This window comes from Chelonoidis abingdonii, chromosome 3, assembly GCF_003597395.2.
Source record: "Chelonoidis abingdonii isolate Lonesome George chromosome 3, CheloAbing_2.0, whole genome shotgun sequence".
Lineage (NCBI taxonomy): Eukaryota > Metazoa > Chordata > Testudines > Testudinidae > Chelonoidis > Chelonoidis abingdonii.
Window position 1 is genome coordinate 80,174,295 of NC_133771.1, and position 17,406 is coordinate 80,191,700.

The 17,406-nt window shown below is 43.5% G+C and overlaps 1 protein-coding gene across 2 annotated transcripts in view; it reads right to left on the reverse strand.

Annotated features, from left to right (window-relative positions):
• ASCC3 (activating signal cointegrator 1 complex subunit 3) overlaps positions 1-17,137 on the reverse strand; it is a 544,393-nt gene extending 527,256 nt beyond the window's left edge. For both annotated transcript variants that reach the window (XR_012655518.1, XM_075063855.1), the window contains exon 1: positions 17,071-17,137. The gene's annotated coding sequence lies outside the window, so the exon portion shown is untranslated. The remainder of the gene's footprint in view (positions 1-17,070) is intronic.
• Between the last annotated feature and the right edge of the window lie 269 nt (positions 17,138-17,406).

Consider the following 17,406-nt stretch of genomic DNA (forward strand, 5'->3'; position numbering starts at 1 on the left):
CGGAGGACCCAATCCTGAATGAAGCTTCTGGGTGCTACTTTAAGAAATAATTATAATAGTGAAAAAACAACTGGTTTCAATTACTTTGTTTTAAAAAAGTCACCATTTGACGTGAAGTTGACATACATATTCTGTTAAACATTTTAAATCTTAATGTTACTAGAAGCAGCATGCTTTATGACAAAGAACTGAAACTCAAGAGATGGCCAACTCTGTACCTTGATTTGTTATGCTACCATGAAAAAGCCACTTACCTACTCGACATGTGAATTTCTACATCTGTAATAACGGGATTCAGAGAGCTCTGCAAAGATCTGTGAAATCTACAGATGAAGTCTGAGTACTTTTATTATACTTATTTTTAAAATATGTGATTTTATCTTTGAAAATTTTTAAGAAGGGGGGAAGCCACAATAGAAGATTACATTCTTAACTACGATTAACACCTGCCAGGAAACTACTCAGGCTTTGTTGGTTTAAAGGGAAGCCTTAATGGTAAGCCTGGATCATAATTTTAGTAGGCTTTTATCCTTAAAGAAAAATGAAATTCAGGTAGATTTCATTATAGGTGGATGAAATTTTCATCTTTCTATTCCAACTGGCTATTTAAATTTCCCTCCCACTTCTCTCTCTTCCTCAAATAGCACATGTACTTTCCTCCTCTGTCCCTACTTAGTCTATGGACAACTGTATTTTTGACTCTTGTGTATATCTGAACCATAGAAGACAAACTACTTGACCACTAAAGACAATTAATACAGTGTAAATTGAAACAATTTCTTAAAACATTAAAAATGCATACTTAAGATTCAGTGTGGGCAAAACTTGCAGGGAAGTTATGGTAAATTCAAATCTTTCTTTATTCACTAATGATGAACCCCTCCTAAATGTTAAGATTGCAACACAAATAGATGAAATTAAGTGTAAAGCAAGGCAACACACAAGTAAAGTTTAGACTACTTCAACTCAGTCCCATTGTCTTAGCTATTGAAAAACATGACATTTAAAGTGATTTTGAGTTAAGAACAGAAAATCAAGGATTATGCTATAAGTCAAGCCTTTTGTTTATAATGTTTGTGATCATTCTAAATATATTTAATTTCCAATTTTACAGTATAGGTCTGTAGTGTAGACCTAGCCTAGAGGTGAAAGCCTGGCTCCAGTGAAGTTAAGGAAGGTGAGCTTTACTACTGATTTCAATGGGGCCAGGATTTAACCCTAACTATTTATATTTTAATATAAATTAAATGTTTTTTCAGGTCTGTAACAGAGCTAGAAAGGGTTAAGCATCTTGCAGGTTAAAAACCCAAATTTAACCTTTAAAGACATATTAGAGAAGTATATAAATGGTAATTAGGGCTATTTCTTATTAGTACCTAGCATAGCCATGTTAGACAGACTACAGCTTTGAAATGTAAACTTCTATTGTGTTAAAGAATTGGAAGAAGATAGCGACTGTAGTAGTCTGTTTACCTGTATCTTGTTAGAGGTTAACAATGTAACCAAATGGTTCCTGTCTAGGGCTGTATTCTGTTAATTCAGAGATCAAAAGAAAATATTAACTTTTAGACTAATCTTGGGTGTAATAATGTCACTGTCTATATGTCTCTTCAGTTTGTGGTAAACTGTCTATAAACTGCTTAATGGATAATAACTACATGGATTAACATAAGATAAATTACCAGTGATATTTAGGAAATACAGTAAAAGCTGTCTTAACTGGTCCTTTATCAACCAGAAAGCTCCATTAACCAGCATTTCTGATCTCTCCCAACACAAATCTTCAATCTAGTATATTGCCCAGGAGGTTATGCAATTGCACATTCTGCACTCTACTTTTATGCAGAAGACAAGCAAGCAAGCTGATATCATAAATTTATTCAAAAAAGCAGCTTCCAGGGTGTGTCATAGGATCATTACAGATTCAGCCCGATCTCCTACACCTTCTACATCTACCATGATAATTGATGTTGATAATGATGACCCTGAGACACTATAAGATCCTGGAGTGCCTTCTGAATCATCAAATTATGTTCAGTATAGTTTTAGTGTTGTGTATTTTTAGTGATCTGGGTGTACGCCATACACTACCTATAGTGATATGTAGTTGTGACAAGCTGGATCACATGAATCCCCCAGAGAGCTGCCAACTGATGTGCCAAGACTCCCTCTGCTCCTGTTTTCCCTGCCAGCTCAGGACTCCAGCACTCTGTCTTGCTGAGCCAGACACTCCTGCCTGCTCCAACACAGATCTAGGGTCTAAATTACTTGCCCCAAAACTGCAGGTTTACCTGAAAGCAGCTAACAGAAGTGTGCTTGTCTTTAACACCCAGATGCCCAACTCCCAGTGGGGTCTAAACCCAAATAAACTCGTTTTACCCTGTATAAACCTTATGCAAGGTAAACTCATAAATTGTTCACCCTCTATAACACTAATAGAGATATACACGGTTGTTTACTCTCCCAGGTATTAGTACATACTCTGAGTTAATTAATAAGTAAAAAGTGATTTTATTACATATAGAAAGTAGGATTTAAGTGGTTCCAAGTAGTAACAGACAGAACAAAGTAAATCACCAAGCAAAATAAAATGAAATGCGCAAATCTATGTCTAATCAAACTGAATACATATAATCTCACCCTTAGAGATGCTTCAGTAAGTTTTTTCCTCAGACTGGACACCTTCCAGGCCTGGGCACAATTCTTTCCCCTGGTACAGCTCTCGCTCCAGCTCAGGTGGTAGCTAGGGGATTCTTCATGATGGCTCCTCTCTCCCTTTATTCTGTTCTACCCCTTTATATATCTTTTGCATAAGGTGGGAATCCTTTTGCCCCTCTCTGGGTTCCCACCCTCTCCTTCTCAATGGAAAGACACCAGGTGAAAGATGGATTCCAGTTCAGGTGACATGATTACATGTCATTGCAAGACTTTAAGCCTTCATTCCTCCCAGCCTGACTCACAGGAAAGCCTGCCTGCAAACAGAGCCACGCAGTCAATTGCCCTGGTTAATGGGAGTCATCAAGATTCCAAACCATCATTAATGTCCCACACTTTGCATCATTACAATAAGCCCTCAGCGAGTTATATTTCATATTTCTAGTTTCAGATACAAGAGTGTTACATTTATACAAAACAGGATGATCACACTCAGTAGATAAGCTTTGTAATGATACCTTACAAGAGACCTTTTGCATGAAGCATATTCCAGCTACATTATATTCACTCATTAGCGTATTTTTATAAAATCATATAGGCTGTAACGTCACAGTAGTGTCGTAAGACAACCTACTGTATAGAAAACTTTACCTGCACTCCAGCTGTAGGAATTATGATACCTACAGACAGATGTCATGATGAATGATAGAAAGGAGCCATGACCTGGACACACCGAGTCAAAGTGAAGGAGCTGCAGAACACCTACCACAAAGCGCAGAAAGCAAACTGCCGTTCTGGTGCTGCACTCACAAGCTGCCAATTCTACCAAGAGCTGGACGCGATACTTGCTGGCAAACCTACCTCCACTGTGAAGGCCCCTTTGGATATTTTGTTGGCTCGTGTGCCAGTTGACAGTGGACCAAGCCAGGCAGAGGAAATCTTGTACAAAGAGGCAGAGGATGACTGGAAGGCCAAAGATGCATGCAGTCAGGAGCTCTTTTCTACCCCGGAGGACCCTAACCAGTCACAGCAGTCGGTTCTTGGCGAAGCACAAACAGGAGAGGAGGCTCCTGGTAAGTGGATCTGATTTTAGCAATTGTTGAAGCGATTTTTGGGGGCAAGAGGGTTTCAGAAAGCAGGTTTGTCTCCCACCTCATGCCTAGATTGAGCAGCGGAATAGGCTGTTGGTAGACTCCCTCACTTCATGGAAATCCCCCTCAGAGATCTCCAGGAAACTCTCATGGAAATATTGGGCAATCCGCTGCCGCAGGTTCCTCAGCAGAGCTGTTTTGTTTCTTACCCCATTAATGGTAACTTTCTCATGCCACTGACATCCCAGGGGTGGGGGAGAGACCATTGCTGCACACAGGCAAGCTATGTAGGTGCCAGGACAGAAGTCACAGGCTTGGAGAAGACCCTCCCTTGATTTGCTGCTTACCCTCAGCAGTGAGATATCTTTCATAATGATCACATCCTCTAGAAAGTGTGAGGATAGGAATGATTATCAGGTCCCCCTCACAGTGCTGGCTCTCCCCATGAGTCATGTGCCCAGTGTACAGCAGGGTCTGGGAAGAATGATTTACCGCTGCTGTGATGGTGCTGCCCGTGGGAGCCAGCTGAGGTCACTCAACTAGGGTGAACTGCAAACAAAATGGAGCAGGCAAACCCCAGAAGCTGGTGGTTATTCCAATACTTAGATTAACGAAGCCAGCACAGCACAGCTTCTACAGTACCTCACTGGTTACTCAGAAGTTCAAACACCGCAGTTTCCTTAAAGTGCCCAGCCTCAGGCCTCCGTCCAGACACACACATCAGACATGATGATGATTACTGAAAATCTTATCTCATCATGTTAAAAAAAAGGTTCTCCTGATCCCAAAGGATCAGCCACACACCCAGGTTCAATTATAACTTAGCATGTATTTTGGGTAAGATCTATTAGCCAATTCTTATTAAATAAGCTAAAATTTATTTAAAAAGAAAAGAGAGAGAGTTGGTTAAAAGATCAATATACATACAGACTTCAATTCAATTCTTGAGGTTTAGACACATAGTAGAGATGAGCTTGTAGTTGCCAAAAGTCCTTTTAGAAATAGTCCATAGGTTATAGTCCAATGTTAATATTCAGGGTGACTCCAGTTAATGACTGGGGATCTCAATCCTTATGGCTTAAGGTTTCCCCTTCTTGAAACCCAAAGCAGATCTGAGATGAAGCAGGATCGTGTCCCAAGGTTTTTATACATTTTCTGCAGCTTTTTGGCAATAGGCTTTACTTTCCTTCTTCTAAGCATCATGGCAATTAGCACAGGATAAATTATCCATTAAACAGTTCAGATACAGGTTACCACAATCTTCAAAGAGACATACAGACAATAAAACAACTTCACTCTAGCGTCTTCCTAAATGTTAATACTCCTTTTTTGATCTTTGAATCAAAGCTACAGGGTAGACAAGACTTGTTTGCTTACATCACAAGACCTGAGCAAACACCTACCCTTCTATCTCTAACAATGCAGACTTTCATTTCAAAGCTCTGTTCATTTACAGATCTTCCTAACAAGTCTCTAAAGTTCGCTCATAGGTCAGGTCCCTTTGTGAGTTAACTAACTCTTTCTGGCCCTGTTATCCTTCAATGAGATAGTAGATTAGACTCATAACGTCACACCTGCCCCTGCAGCTACTCACCATTTTGGGGGTCTTGTGGATTATGTGCGCTTGCCTGGGATCAGCCAGTACACACACACCTGTCACCAACTGGATGTGTTTTAAAGCACTGAATCAGTGTTCTCTGTGTTGCAAATAATATTGCTTCTGTAAAACGCAGCATTTAAACTTTACAGAGATGATTTTGGGAGCCCAGCCTCCTTCTTTGTTATCAGTGGCAGAACTGGCTGCACAGAATTAGAAAGTGGCCACGAAGAATTAAGGAAGACTCTCTCTGTGAGGTTATGATGCACTCTGCTGCCAAGAAACAGGAATTGAAGGCATGGCAAGGACAGCGATAAGAGGTACCGAAAGGAGAATGTGGCACACCAGAAAGAAGCCATAGAGCAGCTCTTAAATGTTATAGAGCACCAAGTGGACATGCTGCTGGCAATGCTAGCTCTTCAAGCTGAGCAGCTCCACACCCGCCCTCCCCCGCAGCCGCTATTGTAAAACTCTTTCACACGTGCCCCACACGCACATTGTCATCAACCTCCTGGCTCCACTCTCTACCCGCAGCATTCCGCTCCTTCCTCCTCACAGTCCAGCACTGTGGATTCCCACTACCCACTGCACTCAACACCCATCCCACTGCAATTTGGCCCTGCTGAAGTACAGAGAGTTTGAGATAGAGCAGAGATCTCCTAAGTCTTAGGCTAATGCCATATCCACTGGCCATCTTTCCTCTATAGGTATTTGTTTCTTCAAGGGTACTCCTTCTCTAGTGCTGTAGTTGGTCTTTGCAATCAGATCTGTAATCCTCTCCAAAAGCAATGGAGGAGTCCTTGTGGCACCTGAGAGACTAACAAATGTATTTGGGCATAAGCTATTTATGCCCAAATAAATTTGTTAGTTGCTCAGGTGCCACAAGGACTCCTTACTGCTTTTACTGATACAGACTAACACGGCTACCCCTCTGAAACTTTTCCAAAAGGAAACTGTGTGGTTTGGGGGTCTACTGCCCCTTTCCAAATCTTCTGAAAGAGAGAGGAAACTAAAGTCTTGAGTTAGCCAGATCTTATTCTGGCGTCTTAAAACCAATCACCAGATCCACAAGTATATCCCCAATAAAGTACAGTAATGGCTATAGTAAAAGGCCAGATCTGGAGCTCTATTCACCACAGCCCTCTCAGTCCATTGGGTATAAAATCTCTGCTTCTCAGTAGTTTACAGAGATTGTTTCTCTACCCAGCAAAGCACGTTCTTATTGCTCTCTTACTTTCTCCTGACCTAGCCCCAGCAATTCCAAAATGATTTTTCAAAGGCTCTTATAACCAAGAGCAGCTAGAGCTAAAACAACAATGATGTAACTGCAGATTGTTAAGTGTGTCAAACACCAGTTTCAAATGGCATATGAGAGTAATCTCAGTTCATGATATGCCAGCTGCTACAATAATGTCAGAACTGAAATAGGAAAAGCAGCAAAGCATGTTAGGAAAGGAGTGTTATTTTTAAAAGGTGTGATGTTTTATAAACTGCTATTACCAGAAAAACCTCAACAAATTACAAATGCGTTCAGGACCAGGAAACGTTTCTGAGCATTGACCCATGACCAGTGAAAAGACAAAGTGTCAACAATGAAAAATGTATATCCCTCCTCTTGATGATTTATTTAATAAATTATAAACAAAATTAGTATTCTTCTGAGTATTTGAACTAGTCATCTTAAATTAGCAAATACACCAAGAACATGTGTGTCTTACTAAAACAGTTGAAATGCTTAAAAGTGAGAAAATGGAAATGGGAAGTAATCATCTAACATGAAAAGCAGTATAGCAGCACAGGTGCATGTTTGAAAACTAAGCTGATCAGTTTCTATACCAGACACTTTTTTCTGTAACTTTGCATGGAGTTTCTTCTCTCAGAAAAGACAAATCTCATTTTAGCTGTCTTACTAACTGTATTTGCAATGCTAGATAGAGACTATTCCAGTACCCTAAAAATCAAGACAAATGCTGAAGTAAGTGTAACTCGTCCCATTGATTTCACCGGAAGCTACACAGCTCAGTGGTTTGTGCATTGGCCTGCTAAATCCAGGGTTGTGAGCTCAATCGTTGGGGGGGCCATTTAGGAAACTGGGGCAAAAATCTGGGAATTGGTCCTGCTTTTGAGCAGCGGGGGTTGGACTAGATGACCTCTTGAGGTCCCTTCCAACCCTGATATTCTATGATTCTATAAGACATCAAGGTCACATGATATTCTAGAGAGTTCATTGTTAATCTAGGTAAATTTACCTTCCCAGTTAACGATAGCATGATTTTCAGCTCCCTTTAGCTGAAATTGTTAAGCATTTATAGATACATTCAGAATTAGCACACTATAACAAACCTACATACAATTTTCAAGATGTTAAGAAATACCATTTCATTTGGTGGGGGAGGTGAAATCACAGTCCACACAGTAGTACATTTCTCCAGTTTCCTCTTCTGGGCTCTCAAACCAAACACAGTCTTGCCACCCCACAGGGACTTGTCTTAGCCCTTATCTCCAGGACTGTATTATCCCTACAGCCCTTATTCTAGAGCTTCATAGCCTTCCACAGGCTGCTCCAGGAAGTTACCCCTATCTGGCAGAAGGCCTGAGATGATTAAAGAGATCCGTTCACTGATCTTGTGTCTCTCCTCTCTCACCCACTGTTCAGGAAACCTTATATCTAGGGCCCTACCAATTTCACGGCCTTGAAAAACGTGTCACAGAATATGAAATAAGCTCTTGAAATCTTATCTCCCCTGAGCTGCTGGGAGTGACTTGTCCTTCCCCTGCACGGCCACTCTGGAAGGGGCATGGGGGTTGGAGGGTCAGACCCACCTTCAGGTACCTCCCCCTGCTGCAGGAAGATCCGTTGCTTGGCAGCAGCCCCAGAAGTTCCTTCAGCCAGGGGAAGCTTGTGGCCCAATCTCTCCCTTGCTGCTGGGAGTACCCCAGATAGGGGCTCCTAGCTGCTAGTCCCAGCTGGGCTGGGGAGGGACAGGACTTGTCTTTCTCCTGCACAGCTGTTGTCAGGGAGGAGATCAGCCCCTGAGCTTCCTGCAGTATGAGGAGTTACACAGAGGTGGGTCTGATCTCCCACCTGAGAGCAGCCATGAAGGGAATGGACAAGTCCAGTCTCCTGCTGGCCCAGCCAGGACTAGCAGCTAGGATTCCCTAGCTGGAGCACTCCCAGCAGCACAGGGGAGATTAGACCCACCTCCATCTCCAGGAACCTCCTGCAGCCACAGGAAGCTATGAGGCTGCTGCCTTCAAAGCCCATAAATGTGGGTGGCAATCCCATGACCCCCATACAACAGGTTTGTGACCTCCCTCTCCCTCCCCAACAACCCCTTTTTCAGTTAGGACCACCATGGATACAACACACTGAAATTTCAGATTTAAACATCTGAAACATGGAATTTTCAAATCCTATGACCATGAAATTGACCAGAATGGACCCTGAATTTGGTAGAGCCCTACTTATACGCAACTGTCTGCAGACACATGACATCTCCCAGTGTTAAAGAGCCCAAGGGCTGTAACAAGTGCACGTGCCCTAAGACTCAGAGATTCTAATATCTCTTAACATTGTTATTTTACTGTTACATGCTACCAAGAAGTCCATTCCAACAGTTTGTGACAAAGGAACCACTAGCAATGATGCTTAACAGATGGACACGCAACAGGCTGAAGACTTCCGCACTTGCTTTTTGAGCAGATTCACTTATTCACTAGAGGCAATTGTTAATCTGAAATAGGTTTAAACAGTATTTGCAAGCATGATGTATAGATGCTGATTTCCAAAATTATAAAAAGACTAAAGTTAGAGTCCCCTTGTCTCTTCTTGTTTTATAGCACTGACAGGCTGAGCAGCACCTTCATCACATAACATGCCAGCTGATTGGCAAAATGGCAACTTCCTATTTCGTTATTTTGTATTATATTTAAGACAATTTAAAATTAGCACTGATTTACTCTTCTTTGTACTGAAAGGAAGTGCAGCTTTCTTATAAACATTGCAATGTGTGCTAACTGGAAACAAATCTACCAGCTGCTGCTGACTCCTCCTGGGCAGTTTGCCTGGATCACTGGCAATATGCTCATGAGAACACTTTAAAGATACCTGTATAATTTCTCATATAAAAAAAGGTTTCACTATATTTTGATTACAGTTGCTAAATGTAGGAAATAAAGCTATTCCAGGAAAAGACGACTGTCTAGATTTACTATGAATGGCTGAGACACTAAGAGAGAAATGGCTCTTGGGATCTTACTGAGTCAGATTAACAATTTTCATTTGTCAAATGTTTCAAGTGCATGTTAGACAGTTATTGATGCCTCCTTGGAATGCAAGTACAACTTGCTAGCACAATGGCTATTTCTATATGTGTCAAAGTATATTTTGCATTGGCTGCTGTATGCTCATTCCTTAACAACACATACCTATTTCAAAATTAGAAAATTTCCAGCAAGAATTTAAAACTACTCTCCATACAAGATATAATAATTTTCAGGGGAATATTTTTATGAGTGCACCACAGTACAAGGAAATATCTATCTTCAGTACTTATTCACCCCCATTAGGGTAGTATGAGACCACTTTATCTTTATCTTCACAACACCCCAGTGAGGCAGGGAAGTAATATCCCCATGTTACAGTTGCAGAACGGACGCACAGAAAGATTAAAGGCTTGTCTACACCAGTGATTCTTAACCAGAGGTACGTGTGCCCCTGGGGTTACTCAGAGGTATTCCAGGGGTATTCAACTCATCTAGATCAGGGTTTCTCAATCTGGGGGTTGCAGCTCCAAAGGGAGGGGGTTAGGACAGGTTTAGGGGAGTCAAAAGTGCAGGGCCGACATTAGGGGGTGGCAACTGCTCTGGCCCCATGTCACAGGTTGTCTCATGAAGCTAAGTTACACGTTTCAGCCCAGCTGCCTGGTACTCAGGTTTCAGACAAAGCTCACAGTGAAAAACAGCCTCAAGTATCACACTGAAATGCAAGTATAATATTTATATTCCAATCAATTTCTTTTAGAATTATATGGTACAAATGAGAAAGTGAGCAATTTTTCACTTATAGTGTGCAGTGACACTTTTGCATTTTTAGGTGAAACTTGGGGAACTCAAGACAAATCAGACTCCTGAAAGGAGTACAGTAGTCTGGAAAAGAGGAGAACCACTAGTCTACATTACAGAGCTTTAGCCAATATAATTATGCTGGCAGAGCCCCCTAGTGTTGACACAACATAAACCAGCAGAAGTTACTCTGCCATAGCTACACCACCTCCCTTAACAACATTAGGGATCTACAATAGGGGTTCTGACAGCGGAGCTACATCATCTAAGGGTGCAATTTTCTCCACACTCTTAGCTAACACAGTATGCCAGCTAAACTTCATAGCTTAAACCAGGCCCAAGTCACTTGCACAAGGTCACACAGGAAGTCTGTGGAAGAGCAGGAAATTGAACCTGGGTCTCCCACACCCCCAGCTAACACCCCAACCACCAGATCATCCTTCCTTAGAAGGCATTATACCTATGAAAACCAAGAGGGAATATCTACTCTAAAAGACAGAATTGCAGGTTACACACACTGCACTACAGAACATGAAACATTATGCCAGGGGCTAGCAGAAAGGCAACCAGACTGGGTGGCTCCAGTAGCCTGTTGCTATGTGGAGGTTTGGTCTGCAAGACTCGAATAAATTGCTGAATCAAATCAGGGCCAGTGTAACCACTAGGCGAACTACGCAGCCGCCTAAGGTGCAAAGATTTCGGGGCTCCAAAAGTGGTGACCAAAAAAAAAAAAAATTATTTATTTATTTTTACATTACAGTATTCATTGTCGAAAGTTTATAATAAGCAATGCTCTGATGGGAGGGAAAGGAAAAGGGAGCGAGGGTGCAAGGTGGAAATTTCGCCTAGGGCGAATAATATCCGTGCACCGGCCCTGAATCAAATTGACAGATACCAGTTCAAAAAGGACTGATCAGACTATGCAAATAGATCATTTCAAACCAGCTTGCACGGTCCATTAATAGGTGTTATCTTAAATTGCTTTGTAATAAGATACATATCTGGAGTGGAGGGTTTGGGTTTTTTTTCCCCTTTACCCTGACTTAAAAGACCACTTCCGTGTTCACTAAAAACATGATAGTTAAAAAGTGTTTAACAGAAAGCTCAAATATTGCTACCAAAAGCAATTTACCAGGAGAATCTGTATGCTGTTATTTGGCTTAATGAAGTTTGCCAGCAATTTTCTTTAAATAGTTCAATTTTCGACTCAAGTTATATTAGGAAGTACAATTAATCAAGTATTTAATGGTACTCAAAAGAACAGTAGTCCCTCAATATTACAACTGCAATTTAAGATTTTCTTAACATTTGAATACCGTGTATTTTTGTTGTGTTATATGAAATAGACTGTAGGCGTTCCAAAATCTAAAACGCATCTTGATGCATGTCATTTAAACTTTAGTTCTATGGCGCTTACTAGCCAAAAAAGCTTATTAATAAGTGCATTTATCAGTTAATACTCTGCTATTCAGTGATATTAACTCCAATGTCCAGTTACTATATTCTTTCTGGTACTATTTCTGGCAATCCGCCAAACGAGAAGTGGTTATATTTTTAGGATTTTTCATGGTGTGTTAGTTCTAACATTTTTTTCATATTGTATTGCTACACATGAATTTTTTAGTCTCTAAGGTGCCACAAAGACTCCTCGTTGTTTTTACATTAAATTGTGTTCAGTATTTCTCTAGCAATATGTCACTACTACTTCAGAAACTTTCTACACATCCATACATTTGGGGCACATTGCTTGGTAAACGTAGTCCCAACTGATGAAATAAAATAAGTTGTTCTCAGCAATCTGATATGGTAATCAACCAATGTGTTCTTTAAATAAGAACACATGTACTGAAGTCAAAATATAATGTTACTCAGCACTTCTCTCTGCACAATGCATAGCATCAACAATAAAGTTAACATTTCTCTGAAATAATATTTATCTTATGCAAGTTTACACCGCAAGTATTCAGCAGATGATACCGTATGATGAACAAAAGAAGTGGCTCTTATTTTAACAAGATTTCAGAAATATAAATGCATCGGAAAAACAGACAAGTTTAACTTCAAAAGGCTAAAAGGATTTTTTTTTTTTTTTTAATGAAAACTTAAAATCTGCAGTTGTTGGCACTCATCCAGGGAAAGTCTCCTATTTGTCCTGTGCAAGTGGATTTTTCTATTTCTGTTTATAAGTGCTCTTTATTCTTTGTCATTCCTTTAGCTAATTCACGTTTTACTAACTGCATGGAATTTAATTAAATATCAATAAATGTACTATTTAAAATGTTCACCTGCTCATAAAAAACACTTATCTGGCAGCAATTTATGATGTAACAATGGGCCTTAAGGAATCACAGCACTTAACGCAAATTAGAAAGGGGTTCAATGCACAATAGAATCTGGCATCTATATTCCAAGAATAACTCCTTAAAATTTATGAGGCTGACATAAATGGTGATTGTTTTGAGACTGCTGACAAGATCTTCAGAGTTGCCCTGCATGTAGTTTCCCATTACCTCTACAATATCGGTTGTGGAAAAAGTCCACTCCTCTTTTCAGCACTTAAGTCAGAGATATTTTAAAACAGAAATCATTTGTTGTTCGCCTTGAAAGATAATTCCATGATATTTAATATTATTACTAGAACATGATGTACAGTTGACAATATTCGACAGTTTCAGCCTTGCAAGGAGCGCTGAGGCTCAGGACTTCAGCCCCACGGCTCCATTACTGGCTTCCGCCCCACAGTGTGGGCCAGGACTCAGGGCTCCCCATGGCTCCACTCCCGGTTTCAGCCAGGGGAGGGTGCACCAAGGCTCAAGCTGGGAACAGAGACATGGGGCTGAAGCCCTGAGTCCTAGCGCTTGCCCCAGTCTAAAGCCTTGATCCCCACTGCTCCTGAGGGTCAGAAGCCCCAATCCTTCCCTCCAACCCCATGGCTGCAGCACCAACCCCCTACGGCTGAAGCCCTGAACCCCAGGACTAAAGCCCCAATGCAGTACAGTATTTGCTGTTTTATTTTGCTTTTTCAGTCTCCACAGCTGCTTGATTACTTCTGGTTCCACAGGGTGGCCAGTTGACCAGTAAGTCCATAACTCTGGTGTTCGTATCTTCGAAGTTCTACTGTACCCTGCTTTAATGTCTCCCAGAAGTCCCTCCATCTCCTCCTGAAAACTGTTTAGTTTGGTCTCCTAACATTTTTAGTTGTCTTATATTCTCTACAGTTAAAGTCCATGTTACGGGGAAGAGAGTATCTAATAGTGCTTTAAGAGAAGTGATATTTCACTACAATTTAAGTTAATTTGTCTGCTAGGAACAACAAACACTTCTATTCCATACAAAGCAATTAAGAACACCTGCTAAAAGCCCTACATATTAAACTTAATGTATTTTATTTTATCTTCTTAAGCAATGGTAACAAGTTTAAGAACCCTTATATCCAAAAGGTAATACATATGTATACATTAATAGCTCAACTTAAATGGCCCAACTCCAGAAGTTTTAACTTTGGCCACATATTGTGATAATCACATGTAGGATCAATGAGTCCTGAAAGACTACAGGATACATCAATTCAAAGCAGCCCAAGATCCTGCCAAAATAGATGCAAAACCTGCACATATCTCCACTGGTGCAATGATCAACATCTCCCCCAACATATCTTTCAAGTGTCCTGTACACGCCTATCACAACATGTGGTATACCTCATCCAGTGCAGCAAGTGCCCAACAACAACTATGTGGGTGAAACCAAACAATACATTCTTAAACAAATTCACACAGAACAATGATACAAGGCAAAATACACCACATCACCTGTAGATGAAAACTTTTACTAGAATGATCGCTCCATGTTGGACCTCTCAGTTCAAAAGAAACTTGCACAGCACCTTCAAAAAATTTTGCTGGACACCAAACATCACAGACTCAATAGCAGGGGTCAGCAACCTATGGCACGCGGCTGGCAGTGGGCTGAACAGGCCGGCAGCTGAGACCCCGGCTGGCAAGGGGCCAGCAGACAGAACCAATACCCAGCTGGAACCCAGAGCCGGCCAATGCTGGGGCACAGCGCACTCCCAGCTGGGGTGCTGCTGGCTGCCGGAACTCTCCTGCAGGCTGGCGCTGGCGGCCAAAGCAGCAGGCAGTCAGGCAAGTGAAAGGGGCTGGCAGGAGGCGCAGTGGAGGTGTCCGCGTCCCAGCCTGTCCTGCTGCCCCTCTCTCACCACTGTGGCTGGACACCAGAGCACTGCAGACATGTGTCATCCCTCAGCCCCTGAGGGAAGGGAGTGGCAGGTCAGACGGTCTGCTGCAGGGCTGGTCCCAATGTTTTTGCCACCCAGAGCAGCAGCAAAAAAAAAAAAAAAAAAGAGAAAAAGCCACAATCACCATCTGCGGCAGCTCTACCGCCATCACTTCAGTCTTCGGTGGCTGGTCCTTCCCTCAGTGAGGGACCCGCCGCCAAAGAACCGGACGTGCCCCCCTCCTCCGTTGGCCGCTCCAAGCACCTGCTTGCTAGGCTGGTGCCTGGAGCCAGCTAGTCTTCTGCCACGACCCTCATTTGCCTGTAGATTCAGTGCCCCCACACAGCTGGCCCACAGCTCCCTTCGCAGAAACAGGAATAGCATGGGGCAGGGACCCATCCACCATCCAGGTAACCCAGCCGCAACAGGGACTGTCCCATGCCAGTCTCAAGTCGCCATCCCCCCTGGACTTCCCCCTACAGCCCCAACCTCCTGCCCTGAACCCCTCACGACACTCAACCCTGACTCCTACAACCCCCATGTTCCCAGCCCTGACTCCTGCACCATCCACAGCCCCACCCCATTCTCCCCACACCTCAACACCTTGCTCTGAGTGCTTCCCCACACACATTCCAGCACCTGAGCTCCTCCCTCCTGAGGGGGATTGTAATATGACAGTACCTGTAAGAAATTTAAGTTACTTTTACCCCTGCTGGACGAGCAGTGGACTGAGCGGGGCCAGTGGCAGGCTGAGAGGCTCAGCCCGCTGCCGGTCTGGGGTACTAGCCCCCCTGCCAGCCGGTGTCCAGACTTCCAGTCCCACTCAGCCCACTGCTGGCCTGGGGTACCAGCAGCCAGCCCAGGGCTCTGCTCCGGGCCTCAGCCACTCCCTGCTGTGGCGCACATTGGAAAACTCAGCAAGGAAAAGGATCACACTAAACTGATAAGATCAGCATTTTAATTTTATTTTAAATGAAGCTTCTTAGATATTTAAAAAACCTTATTTACTTTAAATACAACAATAGTTTATTTATATAATATAGACTTATAGAGAAAGACCTTCTAAAAACATGAAAATGTACTGCCCGCATGCAAAAGCTTAAATTAGACTGAATAAATGAAGACTCAGCACAGCACTTCTGAAAGGTTGCTGCTCAATAGACACTGGTTTTATGTCTCATTACAATAATCTATAACCCACTAACTGCCCTTTGTCCTACAACTACGTAAGTGTTAACTGCCCATTGGTCTTAAACAGTCTATTGCAACGTATGTTAACTCTTTATGCTTAAAAATCCGTTCCACCTTGTGTTCAGCGTCAGAGCCAAATACCTTTCCCACACCTGAAGAAGAGCTCCGAGTAAATCTGTCCCCTTCATAAACATCAAACTCACTTTCTCTTTTTCATATCCTGGGACCAACAGGACTTCAGCACCATTGCAAACAAATTTACATTTGGCATAAAACCCAAATTTTATTTATAAACTTTTGTAAAACCTGCCCAAGTTTTTTTAATCTTTATTTTGTTTTAAGGTCCAACTGCATATTCCTCAGTAGTGTCTGAAATCCAAACATGAGAACACTAAGACCGCCAAAGTGTTCATCCAACAGTTTCGAAAGTGAAACTGACTTAATTGATTTATCATGGCCAAGAGAAAGGAAACTCGAACAGTAAGAGCTCTAAACTGGATTTTTAAAATGTCTAATAATCCATACTTGCTAGCAATTTAATAAGGACATTGTTCTCAAATGATTTTCCGTTGACAGTGTCCCTATAATACATCCTACCCTCACAAATATGCCGGTGGGGGAAGCAATCTGAAAGCCAGGGGCACTAAAGGCTCACAGAAAGCAGCCAGTCGAGACACCGGTGACTACACACAGAGCGAAGGCCCCAGCACAGGCTGCATGAAACTGACAGCCCAGTGCCGGGGCTGGGCACGGAGCGACCGGGAGGGGCCCAGAGGCCCCCACACAGACACACTGGGACAACTACGGCCGGGCTCCGCTTCCGGCTCCACGGAGCGAGCCGCTGCCCCCAAGCTCCGGGGAGCGTCACTACAGAGCGCCCCAGACCCTGCGCACCGGCCGGGCGAGCTCATCCCTGCTGCCCAGGGCGGTGGGGGAGGGGGAGAAAGCGAGCGAGCTCCACTGCAGTTAGGGAAACTGAGGCACGGGGAGGGGCGCCGGTTATACTCAGCCCTGCGGAGCGAGCGCGCTCCACCAGCCAGGTGGCCACAGGGCTGCGGGCCGGGCGGGCTCCGAGAAAAGCCGCGTCCCCCGCCGCCCCGTGGGCAGGAGAACAAAGCCCCCAACCCCGGGAGGACAGGACACCCGGCCCCAGCGCGTCCCCGCTCCGGGCTCAGGAGACCCATAGCGGGACATAGGCACTGCCTGCCGCCCCCTCCCACGGCATCCCAACCGCTCACCTGCCTTCCGGCTGCCGCGAAGAGCACAGCGCTAAACGTGCGCCACTGCCGTAAAGCGAGGGAGAGCGGGAGGGGGCAGCTGAGGGAGAGCAATGGGTAGATCCGCCGGAACGCCACGCCCGCGGCCCGGCCCTCCGCACTCTTACGTTAATACCGTATTGACACTTCCCCACGCGCAGCACCCTGCTTGCTGATCCCGGCTCGCAGATAGAGACCTCCCTGCTCCGTGCAGCGTTCTCCAAAGCGCACTGCCCTGCTGTGCCCTACCCCGCTATCCCTGTCCCCACCGCCACACCTGTTCCCTATCCCGCTAACCCTGTCCCCACTGCCACACCT